This window comes from Dipteris shenzhenensis, chromosome 12 (assembly GCF_047967505.1).
Source record: "Dipteris shenzhenensis isolate YYH24624 ecotype China chromosome 12, Dip_SZ_1.0, whole genome shotgun sequence".
Classification (NCBI taxonomy): domain Eukaryota; kingdom Viridiplantae; phylum Streptophyta; class Polypodiopsida; order Gleicheniales; family Dipteridaceae; genus Dipteris; species Dipteris shenzhenensis.
The window spans coordinates 6,652,251-6,668,100 of NC_141607.1; the positions used below are offsets into that span (position 1 = coordinate 6,652,251).

Here is a 15,850-nt window from a genome sequence, read left to right on the forward strand (position 1 = left end):
GGCAGCAAAACCCTCGAGACAAAGGGCTGCAAAAGTCTGCGTGTAAGAAAGTAATTAAGAGCAGACAAGAAGGCACACATATATACCATTCAAGAACATTAAATTTATATATTGTTCTACGTGTGATCAACTAGCTAATGATACCAACTAAAAGGATTGTATGTACACATAATTTTATCTAAGTAGATAAATCCAAATTGGTGTACATGATATTGCTTGGTACATTTAATATGCTTCAATGAATCCGAATGAGATTTGGAAGAAAAAAAATGAAGAGAAGAAAAACCATATGATTGACCCGAATCACATGATGACATTTATGCAAAGCAAGAGGGGGATACATTAATGTCAGCTAGAAATATAGATTTCGGATTTGATAATTTTCTTTGTGATGTTGTGTATATGGATATTACTAAAGAATATATGGTTATGCTAGATAATCTCTTGTAAGTATTTTCTCATTACGCAATTACTATACCAAGACATTAAGTTGTTGATGGGAGGAATCAAAAACTTAGACGTGTGATTAGACAATGATGTGCATATATTTTTCTGCTGGCCACAAATTAATATATGTCAATTCTTGCTAGTCACATCATAACAAAAGACTAAAATAATTAAGCATTATATATTACTTCTCTCAATGTTATACTGGTATGGGACAGTATAGATCTTGAGGAATTCAACCAATACAATGCTTGGATCTGTACCAAATTAACATGACCATGAATAGATGTCGGATAGTATTCCCTACTGGTATAGGATAATAAAGCTAATAAGAATTTAGAGATATTTTCATAAGTTGTAATTTGGATAATTCATAAATGAAAGTTTAAATTCTCTAAAAGATACTTTTTGACCATCTTGATGATGATACGTTTTTACCATCTAAAAGATCCTTGTTCACCTTATTCTAGTTCCAGTATTCTGCAAATGAGCTTTCAAGAAGCTTTTGAAACTGTTGTCCCTGCCAACAAGTCATGGTCCTGAAAGCAATCATCACTGCCTTTTACATTTCCCTATTAACAGGTGCAAAAAGGAAAGCCACCGGGTCGGGTCGTAACTTGGACACACAATGTTGAAAAAGCATAAAGAAGATGGAACAAAAAATAGAAAAATGCCGGAACGAATGCCAGAAGCTTTGATTGAAGAAACAATCGTATAACCGCAAAGTGCAAATGCTCAATGCCGGGATCACAAAGCTGAATACTTGAATGCATAAGACAGCCGGTATCAACAACCTTTTTACAATGGTAGCATACCCTTTAACTCCTACTTTCTTGCCCACGGTCACCAACAACTTGTGATGATGCCGCGCGTTTAAACTACTAACCGCTAAAACTCCCTATGCTTGTGGTCGTATCTTGATTATGTGGCATGGCCATAAAGGGCCTGGCAGATGCCGCTTGGCCATAAAGGCTTGACAGGTGCGGCTGCCGACTAGGAGTTGCACGACTCCAACTAAGGGTCTAAGGCCACACTCTTACCGGAGTCGGGTAGGCCGGATTTGACACACTCGAGAGACGGATGAAAAACCGCCGAACCATCATAAGGCCTAAGAAAGAAGTCAGATGTCTATTCATGGACCTAATGAATTATATCCATCATTTTGTTGGCAAACTGCTAGGGCTAAGAACCTAAATGACTTGAACGATGCTTACCCAAAGTTAGAAATGACTCGAACAATGTTGTCGCCAGCAGCCAATTGGAAAGGAGCTGGTGGGATCTGTCAACTTCATTCTGGTAGTTATGTTGAAGTCCTCTTATAAACATGTTTTGAATCGTAATAGAAGAATCTTAGCACTAAAATCACAAAATTGTTGGATCTGAGAGCTCAATTGCAAACTTGCTAATTTATTGAAGTGATTGAACATATCGCTTGCTTGAATTAATTCTTTAAATAATAAATGGATCCTCAAGTATGTGTGGGTGTGTGGATTTGTATGTGTGCAAGCATTTTTATATACTATTGTCTACACCCACTGTTGGGCGCTAATGATGTCAGCGGGGATGTCATAGTAGCTAGTCCCTGCTACCGTGATGGAGTTTATGGTTTTCAACCTTATCAGCGACTATCAGGAGATTGAAACTGCACTATGTTGTGTTTGTAGAGGATGAGTTTGGGAATGTTCTTGGATTCATTTAGGTATATAAATGTTTGTTTTTAATCTCTTCAAATGCAAGCTTTTAAAAAATTGTTTAAAAGAGCAGCCTTTATCTGTGAAAGCTCTTTGTCTTGCTCTGGTCTCCCATTTAGCAAGTTTCTTATGATCATTGATTTGGAGACAATGTTTAGCTTGGCATAGTGTTGTTTGCTCATGCAAGGACAAAGGACGAAATCTCTAATTACAACTTGCATTTTGGAAATAAAAGAATCTCGTGCATTATCAATATAAAAGTGGCTCTGAGAAGACACAGATTGATATGCTTCGGTAACCATTGCCTTGAAAGCAACATGCTGCAAATAGCCATCGTTCACAATCAAATGTCGCCTTTCAGGCAGTCTATCATCTAGCATATCATAAAGAGATAACCTCAACCATAATAGTGCATGATCTGAATGCACAAAGGCATAGTCAACCCACGTTTTGCATGTAAAATCATCATTTTGTTGCGGAGCTACACTATACCAGCGATCCAGACGTGCCTGATAAGAAGAAAGGGCATTATGTTGAAAAGTGTATCCAGGTGACAAAGGCTGCAATTCCTTCCAAAGATCAACCAAATCAAGATGAATCAGTAATTGAGACCATGCATGTCTTTCAGAGATTAACATATGAGTATTTCCTGATGTATTGTCACCCTGTTGCGGAGCATTATTGAAATCCCCACATATAAAGGCATGATATCTCTTTTTTCCCCCTCCCACCTCCCACCTCCCTCTCCACCATTCCCCCCTCCACCACCACCCCCTCCACTTCCCCCTGATGAAAAAGAGGAGGGTGAGATGGGGAAATATGGGATTTTGGGAAATGGGAGGAGTATGGGACGTGGTGGAAATGTGGGATGGGAGTGGTGGCAATGGGGAGGAAGAAGAAATGGATGGATGGGGGGAGGGCTAATGGAAGATTGGGATGAGGGATGGGGGTCCAATGGGAGAGGGGGAGTAATGGGAGCCAATGGGAGAGGGGATAAATGAAAAGCCAATAGGAGAGAGGGGAGGAATGGAAAGCCAATAGGAGAGGAGGAAAACCTAATTTTTCTTATATATAGTCTTCCTTCTTCATTCATTCTCCCCTCATTTCATTCATTGAAGCAAGAAAGCAAGGACGATCAAGAGAGCAAGGAAGGAAGAGCAAGAAAGCAAGAAAGAGCAATTAACCCATACACTCATTCGCTCCTTACTCCACTTGTGGCTTAAAACTTCACTTAAGGATCCATATGGTTGTCTATATTCCTAGGTAAAGCGATAACAAGCCGAGGAAAATAGGTAGTACCTATCTACCCAAACATAACTATGATGTTCTAACACCTAGTTTGTTTGGATGGTGATAGGTAAGTGGACCTCGACCTCAGAACCTGGCCTGCCTAAGGATTTAACATCTTTATTTAATATTATGTGTGTCAAACTCAATATTAAAATTTAAAAATTCTTAATTTTGATCATAATTTTTGCAAACTCTAGTTGCATTTTTCAACTTAGATGTCTCAAACATTTTTTCCTTATATGTTTCCCTTTTTTAAACTTTTTATCCAATTGATGGAATTAACTATATGGCTCAATTATTGATGGGACTTTTTAATCTACACACACACACACACACACACACACACACACACGTCTCTCCAATCCTTGTGTGTATCTTCAAAACCTTCATACATGACATCATAAACTAGCTAAGCCTCAAGAGAGGCATGAACAGGGTCATTCTGACCTAAGTCCTACTTTTTCTTCTCCTACTTTTTCTTCTTCTCCCTGATGGTTCATGGACTACCTCACGGTCACAACTTGGTTCTCTTTGTGTGCATCATTTCTCCCAGCAGTTCGGTTCTGCAGTTCCTCCCACGCAACAGGTTTTGTATGCAAGAAATTTACTGTTACAGCATGTTTCTCCTATTATTTCCACTACTCAAGCTTTGGAATTGGAGGAACCTTTTACTGAAAGGGAATTGTCAGATGCAATCAAATCCTGTGGTAGATGGAAATCTCCAAGATGGGATGGTCTTACAGTTGAGTTTTTTCTAGAATATTGGCCTCTTTTGAAGCATACATTGCTGCATATGGTTAACGCTGCTTGGCAAAATCAGAAAATGCCAGACACATGAAAGAGAGGTCTTGTTAAACTCCTTCCAAAAAAGCAAATTTGTGAATCTTTGGCTGACTAGAGACCTATCACCCTTATGCCATTCATTTACAACGTTACTACCAAAATGATTGTCGATCGGCTAAAGGGTTATTTACAAAGTTACTGCCAAAATGATTCTCGATCGGCTAAAGGGTTATTTACAAAGTTACTGCCAAAATGATTGTTGATCGGCTCAAAGGTTATTTACATGATGGGTTGCATCCTGCGCAATATGGTTTTGTTCCGCGTAGGCATATCACAGATAACATTGCTAATGCCTATGTTGGAATTGAATATGCCAAATACATGCAGCAGGATGTTTTGCTATTGCAAGTTGATATTGCCAAAGCTTTTGATACTGTTAAGTGGGATTTTATTTCATCGACTATGCAGGCATTGGGATTTGGCACAAAAATGCAGCAAGTTATCACTTGGCTATATCAAGATAGTAAAGTTGCCTGCATACTTTCAGGGGATATTTCTACAACCTGGACTCTTGGTTGTTCTGTTCGGCAAGGATGTCCCCTAAGTGCTGTACTTTTTGCCATAGCCACTCATACAATGCTTCAATATCTGGACCACCTTTTGCACACTGACCAGTTGCACGGCTTGGAGATTCCCGGCAGCCGTAGCATGATCGCTCAAGCATATGCTGATGATTCTTTCTTTACCCCAAAAAATACTCGAAGTGATCTGTCCATGATTATGCAGGCTCTTTCTACATATGGATTGGCTGCTGGTCTTCGGCTCAATTTTCAAAAATCAAAATTGTTGCCGTTGCATGCTCATGAATAGCATAGTCTTTTGTGGTTTGGGGAAATTGTTCCCACTTCTCAATTGATTCGACATCTTGGCTATCCTCTAGGTTGGGGATTCACCCGTTCTCAACAAACTCATTGGGTGCTCACAAAGTTGAGGGCAAAACTTGAATATTGGAAGCTTGCAACTTGGCCATTACATGTTCGTTTGCGAATAACACAATCCATTTTGATAGCATACATACAATTTTATCTGCCTCTCATCATGTTCACTAAGGCAGATCTGGTTTCCTTTGTCTGCTATCATGGAAATTTTCTGGTGTTCAAAAAATGGCAAGAAAGTCTCAAATTACTCTCTATGCATCGTCTCTGCTCTCCAAAGATGCACGGGGGTCTGAACATTCTCAATATTCAAATGCATCTACTTGCTCACAGAGGGAAAATTATTGCAGTTTATGCAAGGAGATCAGCCTTGGCTTTTCATGATCCACTCTCTTTTATTACATAGTGATACTTCTGCTTTTGGGCATCAGCAGCCTACCCAGTGGGAAGAATGACCAGTAAATTTGACATCTCTGTCTGACACTATGGATTTGGGTAATCCATGCAAACGAAATATATGTCTAATAAACAAATCCGCCACTTGCGGGGCACTAATAGACTCTCTCATTGGAATGAAGTGAGCCATCTTGGTAAGACGATCAACCACCACAAGGATAGAATCATATCCACCTTGTGTCGTAGGCAAACCATCTGAAATAGCGCTAAATATACCAAACTCAAGAAAAGGAGAGTAAAATGCTCCCTGGTAATTTCTCCTTGCTGTATGTAGAGATCAACCAGTCTAATATTTGCAGGTACGTGAGAGTCTGAAGGAGTCGTCCAAGAAAGGCCTCAGGTGCTGTGAGCTGGTTGGACGAGATGTGAAGTTGTTGAAGGGCTATGAAGTTAAGCAAGGCCGCAGGAAGAGTTCCCGTCAATCTATTTCTCCCAAGCCAAAGCCTTTGCAAGGCTCGAAAATCTGCGCCACTCCTCTGTCCCTCAGACTTCGTAGATGTTATTTGAACCCATTCCCATGCAGTTGACGGAATATCACAAAGCAAGTCCCGTGACCATACAGTAGCTTTCTGCAGGTAATCGAACTCCAAGAACCTCGCCAGATATACGATTCTCCACCTAAAGCTTCAACACATGAAAGTTTGCAAAGACGGCCATACTTAACAGGATTCGCCGCCACCAACCAAGGCACTGAGGACAACGCCTCCAAATCGTTGTTGAGTACCTAATCACTTTGCAAACCCAAGCTGCACAAGTTTACGGAATTTTTCCAAGGCAATCTCGTAAATAACCTGCGCGCGTAACCGTACCCACGCTTAGACAATCACCTCGCTCACGGGCTATTTGCGTGACCACATCCCAGATGCGCAACTCTTCCACGCATCTTCGGTGCTGCTCATCAACCTACCCAACTATTACAACAGCTTGCACCCCCGCGACGCCAAGGAGTTCTGAAAACACCACGTTGTACAACTGTAACGACGTCCGCTAACCGACAACGTAAATCATCTAAGGCCATAGTTCCCACTCCTGCGACCGTGTTTCCCACAGTATGGCACAGCAGGTCCTTCGATGCATCAAACACCCAACCAGTCCATACCGCTCGCAATACACTCTGCGCTCTGATACGAATTGTTACAATACAAACTGATTTTTGCCTTCCTTTCATGGAATCACGAGCACTGGCACTTGGTTTCTCCTCCCAGCCAGCGTCGTTGGTAGCAAACTCACGGATAGATCTAATTATGTAAAAGCTCATTCTTGCTTTTTCTCAACGAGCCCCAAAACTCCCTAGATGAATCTAGTACGCCACATGTCATAAATGTAGGGTCCTTCCTTAATGCATTAATTACCCCTCTCTTGGGATATCTTTAAAACATTTGCTCCTAGGCACATTTAATGCATTAAAGTCCCTTAGCCTTAGATCCACCTAGTCTAGTGCCATGTCACCCACACCAAGGACCTTGACCTTTATTCCTTTTTGATCATTTACATGAAGCCCAAACAAATATAATACAAACATTGATCCTTTAAAGGAAAATGCCGACTGACCCTTCCGAGGTCATGTTACCTCGACTTGAGCGTAACATTTTCTCTCTCGTCTGCTTCTTGATTGGAAACATATTTTATCCCACTTGGAATGGAATGGCCAGGATTCTTTGTCGGGAAATTCTTTGAGGGCTGAGAGTATTTATTGGTCTAAAGTATTCCACCCTTCTTTGGCCATACAAGAACCCAGACGTTCTTATTTTCTCTCTTTCAAAGGCATTTCTTCTGTGGCGCATGTACTTCAGGATGATGCCACTCTTTTTTTTTTTCTATGGCTGCTAGCAAATACGGTTTGGGAGCTCATTATCATCCTTTATGGCATCGGATTTCAGCAATGCTTCAACCGTTCTTGCCGGTACCTCGTTTGGAACTTCAGACTCTTCAGCCCGTCCTTTGAAGCTCTCACATATCACAGTGTCATCTCTGTATAAAGTGTTATTATTTCCGCCTTGGATTTCTAACAGAGCAAATTCTGTTTGGCATATGGATCGCCCACTAAAGTGGTGGAGAAAGCGGCTGCGTCTCCTTTGGCATTATAAAGTCCCTCTTCGGCAACAGCTTTTCCTTTGGCGAGTCCTACTTGGCATTTTTCCATCTGGCCGATTACTCGCACATAGACATATTGCTCCAGCTGTTTGCCACAGATGTTTACACTATGTTGAATCTGTGCTTCACATCTTCTGGCACTATCCACACACTTGTGATTTCATCGCTCTCATCCGACAGAGGCTTCGAGCGAGATTTCCTACTGTTACTTTTGGCATGTTTTTCTGGTTCTTTGGTTTTCATCCAACTAGACAGGGTTTTGACCTATTTTTTCTATGGGTATGCTACTGGGCACTGTGGACTCTATGGATGGACAAAAATCATAGAGTCTTTGGTAATCCCCTATTTTCATCTTTTGTTTTTTTTAAACGATCTCTGCAGCAATCATTCTATGATTGCGTTCAAACTCGTTTGATTGATCAGGATGTATATATAGCTTATATTGAGATTTTCAGTTGAGTAGTAGTTACTCCACTTTCGAAGTAGCTATGAATGTAATTATTTTACAGCAATAAAAGATTTCTTCCCACAAAAAAAAAGTGTGTGTGTGTGAGAGAAATATGACTGCTCATATCAAATGCTTTGCACTTAATGTTCACGCAATGTGTGACAGTAGGAAATGGAAATCTGTATGGCTGTATATTAGTAGATTTCAGCCTGATATAGTGGCACTCCAAGAACACAATCAACATGTCTGGGCAGGAAAGACAGGTCATTACTGTGGCTATGATATCTTCTATGCTGGGGAGCAGTCTTTCTCAGGAGTAGTCTTTCTGATCAAGCATGAGCTTCAGCCAGCTATTGCTTTAAATGTCAATCAAAGCAGATGGATTTTTCTTCAATGCATCATTCAAGGCGAGGTGTTTGAATTTGCTTCTGTCTATGCACCTCAATCTTCTCGGAATAGATCTGCAATTTGGGATGCCATGCAGCAATATCCATGGAGATATCATGCCTTTATCTGTGGGGATTTCAATAATGCTCCGCAACAGGGTGACAATACATCAAGACATACTCATATGTTAACCCCTGAAAGGCATGCATGGTCTCAATTACTGATGCACCTTGATTTGGTAGATCATTGGAAGGAATTGCAGCCTTTGTCACGAGGATACACTTTCCAACATAATGCCCTTTCCTCTTATCAGGCACGTCTGGATCGTTTGTATAGTGTAGCTCCGCCACAAAATGATGATTTTACATGCAAAATGTGGATTGACTATGCCTTTGTGCATTCAGATCATGCACCTTTATGGTTAAGGTTATCTTTTTATGATATGCCAGATGATAGACTGCCTCAAAGGCGGCATCTGATTGTGAACAATAGCTATTTGAAACATGTTGCTTTCAAGGCCATGGTTACTGAAGCATCTCACTCTCTGTCTTCTCTGAGCCACTTTGATATTGATAATGCATGAGTCAACTGCATCTTTTGATGCTTTGAGCTTTGAGTTCTCGGAGCCCCCCTTGCATCGTAGATCCTTCCAGCGTAAAATCGAATCAGCTCCCAGCCGCCATCTCCACGTAGCTCCAGCTCAAAGCCTAGAACCTCCCCTTCATTCATCGTGTAGCCTGAGCAGGATGCCTTCCCAATCAGTCCAGCCACCTCAGCCTAATCTGCCACCTCATCAGTGACATTTTACCACTCTCAAGACATTTTTCCCAAATCACATTAAATGCACATTTTGGACCTTTAGTCACACAATTCCCACACATATTAGCATGCACATTAAAGCTTGCATGTACCCCCGTACACACACATGAAAAGCCCCTTGACATGGACACCAGAACATATCAAATTCCTGTAACATGCAAGTGCACATTGACTCAGGAAAATAAAATTAAAAAACCCTTCATGACTTGATTTTCATGACCCCAAAAACATTTCACTTGACCACACACTGGACACCCTTGCTCTGGAAATCTGGTACAACCACATTGCATTTCATCATTTCCCATGAAGTCCCTGCAAAACATACTTTATTGTCTCAAAAAACTATACATTAGTCCATCATGCTTGTGAAAGAAAAATCCACAAATGCCAAAAGCCCACACCTACCCTAGATGTGTACAACTATGTGCCTACCCACAGCTATATACAGTGCTCAAAAACTTGATACAGGTTTTATCCTATCAACGCTTATGCCGGTCATTTACAAATTTACTACCAAAATGATTGTTGATCGGTTGAAAGGCTATTTACATGATGGGTTGCATCCTACGCAATATGGTTTTGTTCCTCGTAGGCATATCACAGATAACATTGCTAATGCTTATATTGGAATCAAATATGCCAAATATATCCAGCAGGATGTTTTCCTATTGCAAGTTGATATTGCCAAAGCATTTGATACTGTTAAGTGGGATTTTATTTCATCAACTATGTAGGCCCTGGGATTTGGCCCAAAAATGCAACAAGTTATCAATTGGTTATATCAAGATAGTAAAGCTGCATGCATACTTTCAGGGGATATTTCTACAACTTGGACTCTTGGTTGTTCTATTCGGCAAGGATGTCCCCTCAGTGCTTTACTTTTTGCCATAGCCACTCATCCAATGCTTCAATATATGGACCACCTTTTGGAAACTGGCATGTTGCATGGATTGGAAATTCCTGGCAGCCATAGCATGATCGCCCAAGCATATGCTGATGATTCTTTCTTTACCTCGAAAAATACTCGGAGCGATCTCTCCATGATTATGCAGGCTCCTTCTACATATGGTTTGGCTGCTAGTCTTAGTGTCAATTTTCAGAAATCAAAATTATTGCCGTTGCATGCTAAAGACTGGCATAATCTTTTGTGGCCTGGGAAAATTGTTCCAACTTCTCAACTGATTCGACATCTTGGCTATCCTCTAGGTTGGGGGCTTACTCGTTCTCAACAAACTGATTGGGTGCTTACAAAGTTAAGGGCAAAACTTGAATATTGGAAGCTTACAACTGGCCATTACATGTTCGTTTGCGAATAACGCAATCCATTTTGATAGCATACATACAATTCTATCTGCCTCTCATCATGTTCACTAAGGTAGATCTGGTTTCCTTTATGTCTGCTATCATGGAGATTTTCTGGTGTTCAAAAAATGGCAAGAAAAGTCTCAGATTACTCTCTATGCATCGTCTCTGCTCTCCAAAGATGCACGGGGGTCTAAACATACTCAATATTCAAATGCATATACTTGCTCACAGGGGGAAAATGATGTTGCAGTTCATGCAAGGGGATCAGCCTTGGGCTTTCATGATCGCTCTCTTTTGTCGCATATTGATACTTCTGCTTTTGCGCATTAGTAGCCTTCACAGTGGGATTTCCTATTTGGCTCTATTCAAGGCAAGATCAGAGACTGTCCTCTTGTCTCTCGTTTGCTTCTTGATTGGAAGCATATTTTATCCCACCTGGAATGGAATGGCAGGGATTCTTTGTCGGGAAATTCCTTGAGGGCTGACAATATTTATTGGTCCAAAGTATTTCACCCTCCTTTGGCTATACAAGAACCCAGGCGTTCTTACTTTCTATCTTTCAAAGGCATTTCCTCTGTGGCAGATGTACTTCAGGATGATGGCACTCTTTTATCTTTTTCTATGGCTGCTAGCAAATATGGTTTGGGAGCTCATTATCGTCCTTTATGGCATCAAATTTCAAAAATGCTTCAACCATTCTTGCCGGTACCTCGGATGGAACTTTAGAATAGGCTTGAGGATTGGACTCTACATTCTTCTTCCTCTTCAGCCCGTCCTTTGAGGCTCTCACATATCACACTGCCTTCTCTGTATAAAGTGTTATTACTTCCGCCTTGGATTTTTGACAGAGCAAATTTTGTTCGGCATATGGATCGCCCACTAAAGTGGTGGAGAAAGCGGCTGCGTCTCCTTTGGCATTATAACGTCCCTCTTCGGCAACAGCTTTTCCTTTGGCAAGTCCTACTTGGCATTTTTCCATCTGGGCAGTTACTCGCACATAGACATATTGCTCCGGCTGTTTGCCACGGATGTCTACATTCTGGCGAATCTGTGCTTCACATCTTCTAGCACTGTCCACACACTTGTGATTTCCTCGCTCTCATCCGACAGGGGCTTCGAGCGAGATTTCCTATTGTTACTTTTGGCAGGTTCTTCTAGTTATTTGGTTTTCATCCAGCTAGACAAGATTTTGATTTATTTTTTGTTTGGTTGCGCTACTCGGCACTGTGGACTCTGTGGATAGTCATTTTATTTTTCCTAGGTCGGATGCCACCTGCTGCAGAGGTAGGGAACTGGTTGACCCGAACACTGGCTGGCTCGTTTGTTCGTAAGGTACACTATGCATCCAAAGGCTTTTTTGAGATTATTATGATAGATGAGATTCACAGTCTTATTCAGTCACAGTGAACAATGTTGACATGGGAAGTGCATTTTATGGGGATTGTTTGCAGGGGCTTGTTTTGAATGTAAAAAATTTGGGCACATGGCTTTGCAGTGTCCAATGAGTCAGCATAAAATGCCTCCTGCTACTTTGCTTGCTCAAATGCCTAGTAAGGATGCTCCTGCCTTTATTGGGAATAAAAATAAAGGTAATAGAAAGCTTTTTCTGAATCTGGATAAAGGCAAAGTCCCAGTTGTTTCAAATGGGAATGCTTCTTCCCCTTCACTTCCTGCCATTCAACTTTTAGCAAAAGGACCAAAAACTCCAATTTATGGATGGCAAAGTCCAAGAAAAGTTATTTTCGTTAGAAGACCTCCACCCCCTCGCACTTGCAATGGTGCGTCTTCTAGTGGAAATTCTCTAGAGGTCAACTCAGGAATTAATATCACGTGGGCTGCAGTGACAGCTAGCAGAACCCTCTTCCCTGAAGAAGAGGTTGCTACATTGCTGTCCAATCCTCAGGCGGATGTTTCTTCTCAGGGAAGAGGCCCTGACCCTAAGGTAGAAATGCAGGGTTCACATCCTGAAGGTTGCTGCTGTACCTAACTGTTTTTTCCTATAAATATTTGTAAATCCGCCTATCAATCTCTGTCTTCTAAGAGCCACTTTGATATTGATACTGCATGGGATTCTTTTGTTTCCAAAATGCAAGTTATAATTAGAGGTTATGGCAAGTCTTACATGAAGACTATGAGGGAAACTGTTGCCAGGCTAAATTGACTTGCCAAGACCTCACTGAAGTTAGTCAATTTTATCCTTTGTTCTTGCATGAGCAAACAACACTATGCCAAGCTAAACATTGTCTCGAAATCAATGACAACAGGAAACTTGCCAAATGGGAGACTAGAGCAAGAGAAAGAGCTTTCATAGATAAAGGCTGTTCTTCCAAACAATTTTTTAAAGCTTGCATCAGAAGAGATTAAACACAAACATTTGCACGGTGCTTATGCCTGATGGTTCATGGACTACATCACGATCAAAGCTTGCTTATGTTTGTGTACATCATTTCTCTCAGCAGTTTGGTTATGCAGATCCTCCTTCACAGCAGGTTTTGTATGCAAGAAATTTGCTTTCACAGCACGTTTCTCCTATTATCTCCACTACTCAGGCTTTGGAATTGGAGGAACCTTTTACTGAAAGGGAATTGTCAGATGCAATCAAATCCTGTGGTAGATGGAAATCTCTAGGATAGGATGGTCTTACAGTTGAGTTTTTCTTAGAATATTGGCCTCTTTTGAAGCATACTTTGCTGCATATGGTGAATTCTACTTGGCAAAATCAGAAAATGCCAAACACATGGAAGAGAGGTCTTGTTAAACTCCTTCCAAAAAAGCAAATCTGTGAATCTTTAGCTGATTGGAGACCTATCACGCTTATGCCAGTTATTTACAAATTTACTACCAAAATGATTGTTGATCGGATAAAAGGCTATTTGCATGATGGGTTGCATCCTGCGCAATATGGTTTTGTTCCGCGTAGGCATATCACAGACAACATTGCTAATGCCTATGTTGGAATGGAATATGCCAAATATATGCAGCAGGATGTTTTGCTATTGCAAGTTGATATTGCCAAAGCTTTTGACCTTGTTTAGTGGGACTTTATTTCACAAACAATGCAGGCCTTGGGATTTGGCAAAAAAATGCAGCAAGTTATCAATTGGCTATATCAAGATAGTAAAGCTGCCTGCATACTTTCAGGGGATATTTCTACAACCTCGACTCTTGGTTGTTCTGTTCAGCAAGGCTATCCCCTTAGTGCTTTACTATTTGCCATAGCCACTCATCCAATGCTTCAATATATGGACCGCCTTTTGGACACTAGCATGTTGCATGGATTGGAAATCCCTGGCAGCCGCAACATGATCGCTCAAGCATATGTTCTTACGCATGTTCAGCCTATATTGTCTCGGGAACAGGCTCATGCATTGGAGCAGCCCTTTATGCTTAATGAACTGGATGATGCTTTGAGTCATTTACGTAAAGGCAGCTCTCCTAGTTGGGATGGATTGACTGTTGAATTTTTCCGTGCATTTTGGGGTGATCTCAAGGACACTCTTCTTCTTATGATCAATCATGCTTGGGCAGAACAATCTCTTCCTCCTTCTTGGAAACATGGCCTTGTCAAATTGATCCCCAAAAAAAGGTTGTGTGAGACAATGGCTGATTGGCGGCCCATATCTCTTATGCCAATCATTTACAAACTCATTGCCAAAATGATTGTCCTCAAGGTTCGATTCATTTTGCAAGCAGGACTTCATCCCAGGCAGTATGGGTTTGTTCCCAGAAGGCAGATTACTGACAATATTTCCAATGCTTTGCTTGCAATTGAGTATGCCAAATATTCCAAACAAGATGTTCTCATTCTGCAAGTCGACATTGCGAAAGCATTTGATGCTGTCCATTGGGATTTTATTTCTCAAACTATGCATAAATTGGGATTTGGCCCTCGGCTGGTCCATATTATTTACTGGTTCTATTCTCATGCCACTGCGCAGTGTCTGCTTGGTGGTGGGTTGTCAAGAACCTGGACTATGACCCGCTCAGTGAGACAGGGTTGCCCTCTTAGTTCGCTACTGTATGCCATTGCCACTCATCCGTTATTGTTGCATATGGACCATCTTGCAGATACAGGGCAGCTTCATGGCTTGCAAATTCCAGGGGCACAACCATTTCTTGCACAGGCATATGCTGATGATTCATATTTCATGCCCAGGAATTCTCAAAGTGACCTCTCTCATTTGATGCATACTCTGAATGATTTTGGCATAGCTGCTGGACTGCATATTAACTTTCAGAAATCAAATCTTCTAGCATTGAAAGAAGCTGATTGGCATGCACTTCTCTGGCCAGGCCACATTATTTCTTCCCATACTATTGTGAGGCATTTAGGGTATCCCATTGGCTGGAATATTACCCCTCAACAACAGCTCAAATGGGTGCTTCAAAAGATTAACAAGAAGCTGGAATACTGGCATTTGTCCACTTGGCCTCTACATGTTCGACTTCGGATAGTACAATCCATCATTATGGCATATGTGCAATTTTATTTGCCTCTTCTTCCCTGGTCTTTTAAGCATTTGGCTTCCTATATACACATCTTCTCCTTAGCAATTGCTTAAAAGGTGCTAGTAGATCAACATCTTGTCTCTTTGAAAAGAATGCAGTACCTCGGCCAAATTAGATTGATCATGGGCCAAGCATGTCTGACTGGTGCAACTAGACCCGTGGGTCATAACCACATATGGAACTTAGATTGGCCACAAAAATGGCCAGTATGTTGGCCCATGGTCCCAAAATGGGCATGTAGAAACTACACGAAAATGTTCCCCTGCCTGACCTACCCTAATTATACCATTTATGCCTCCTCGCCATGTATTTGGACAAATCTATGGACCCCCCACATACATGAACTGCCAGTACTCACAACTTTATTAATCTAAGCTATGACTCCTCATCAAGATAAGATGATTCGATTGCAACTTGGACCTATATAGCCACCAATATAAACCCTGAGCTCTGTCACACTTACTATGAATACCCCCATTGGAATTGACAATTCAGTACATCACATTTACCTTGAGCCAAAAAACTTCCTCGTCCGTCAAAATGTTAGATACAATATGGTACCAACAGCTATAATAAGCATCTACCCCTAAAAGCATTCCTGCCAATCGTCTATAGTGTTTACAGCTTAACCTTTGTCAAGCTAACAGATTTAGCTTCATAAACAACAGCATTGTGGATGGAAGGCA

The 15,850-nt window shown here is 41.2% G+C and overlaps 1 protein-coding gene across 2 annotated transcripts in view; it reads right to left on the bottom strand.

Moving 5' to 3' along the window:
• The window catches only part of PIR121 (transcription activator), a 312,434-nt gene that overhangs the window by 236,624 nt on the left and 59,960 nt on the right, over nucleotides 1-15,850 (bottom strand). The gene's annotated exons all lie outside the window — the stretch shown is intronic.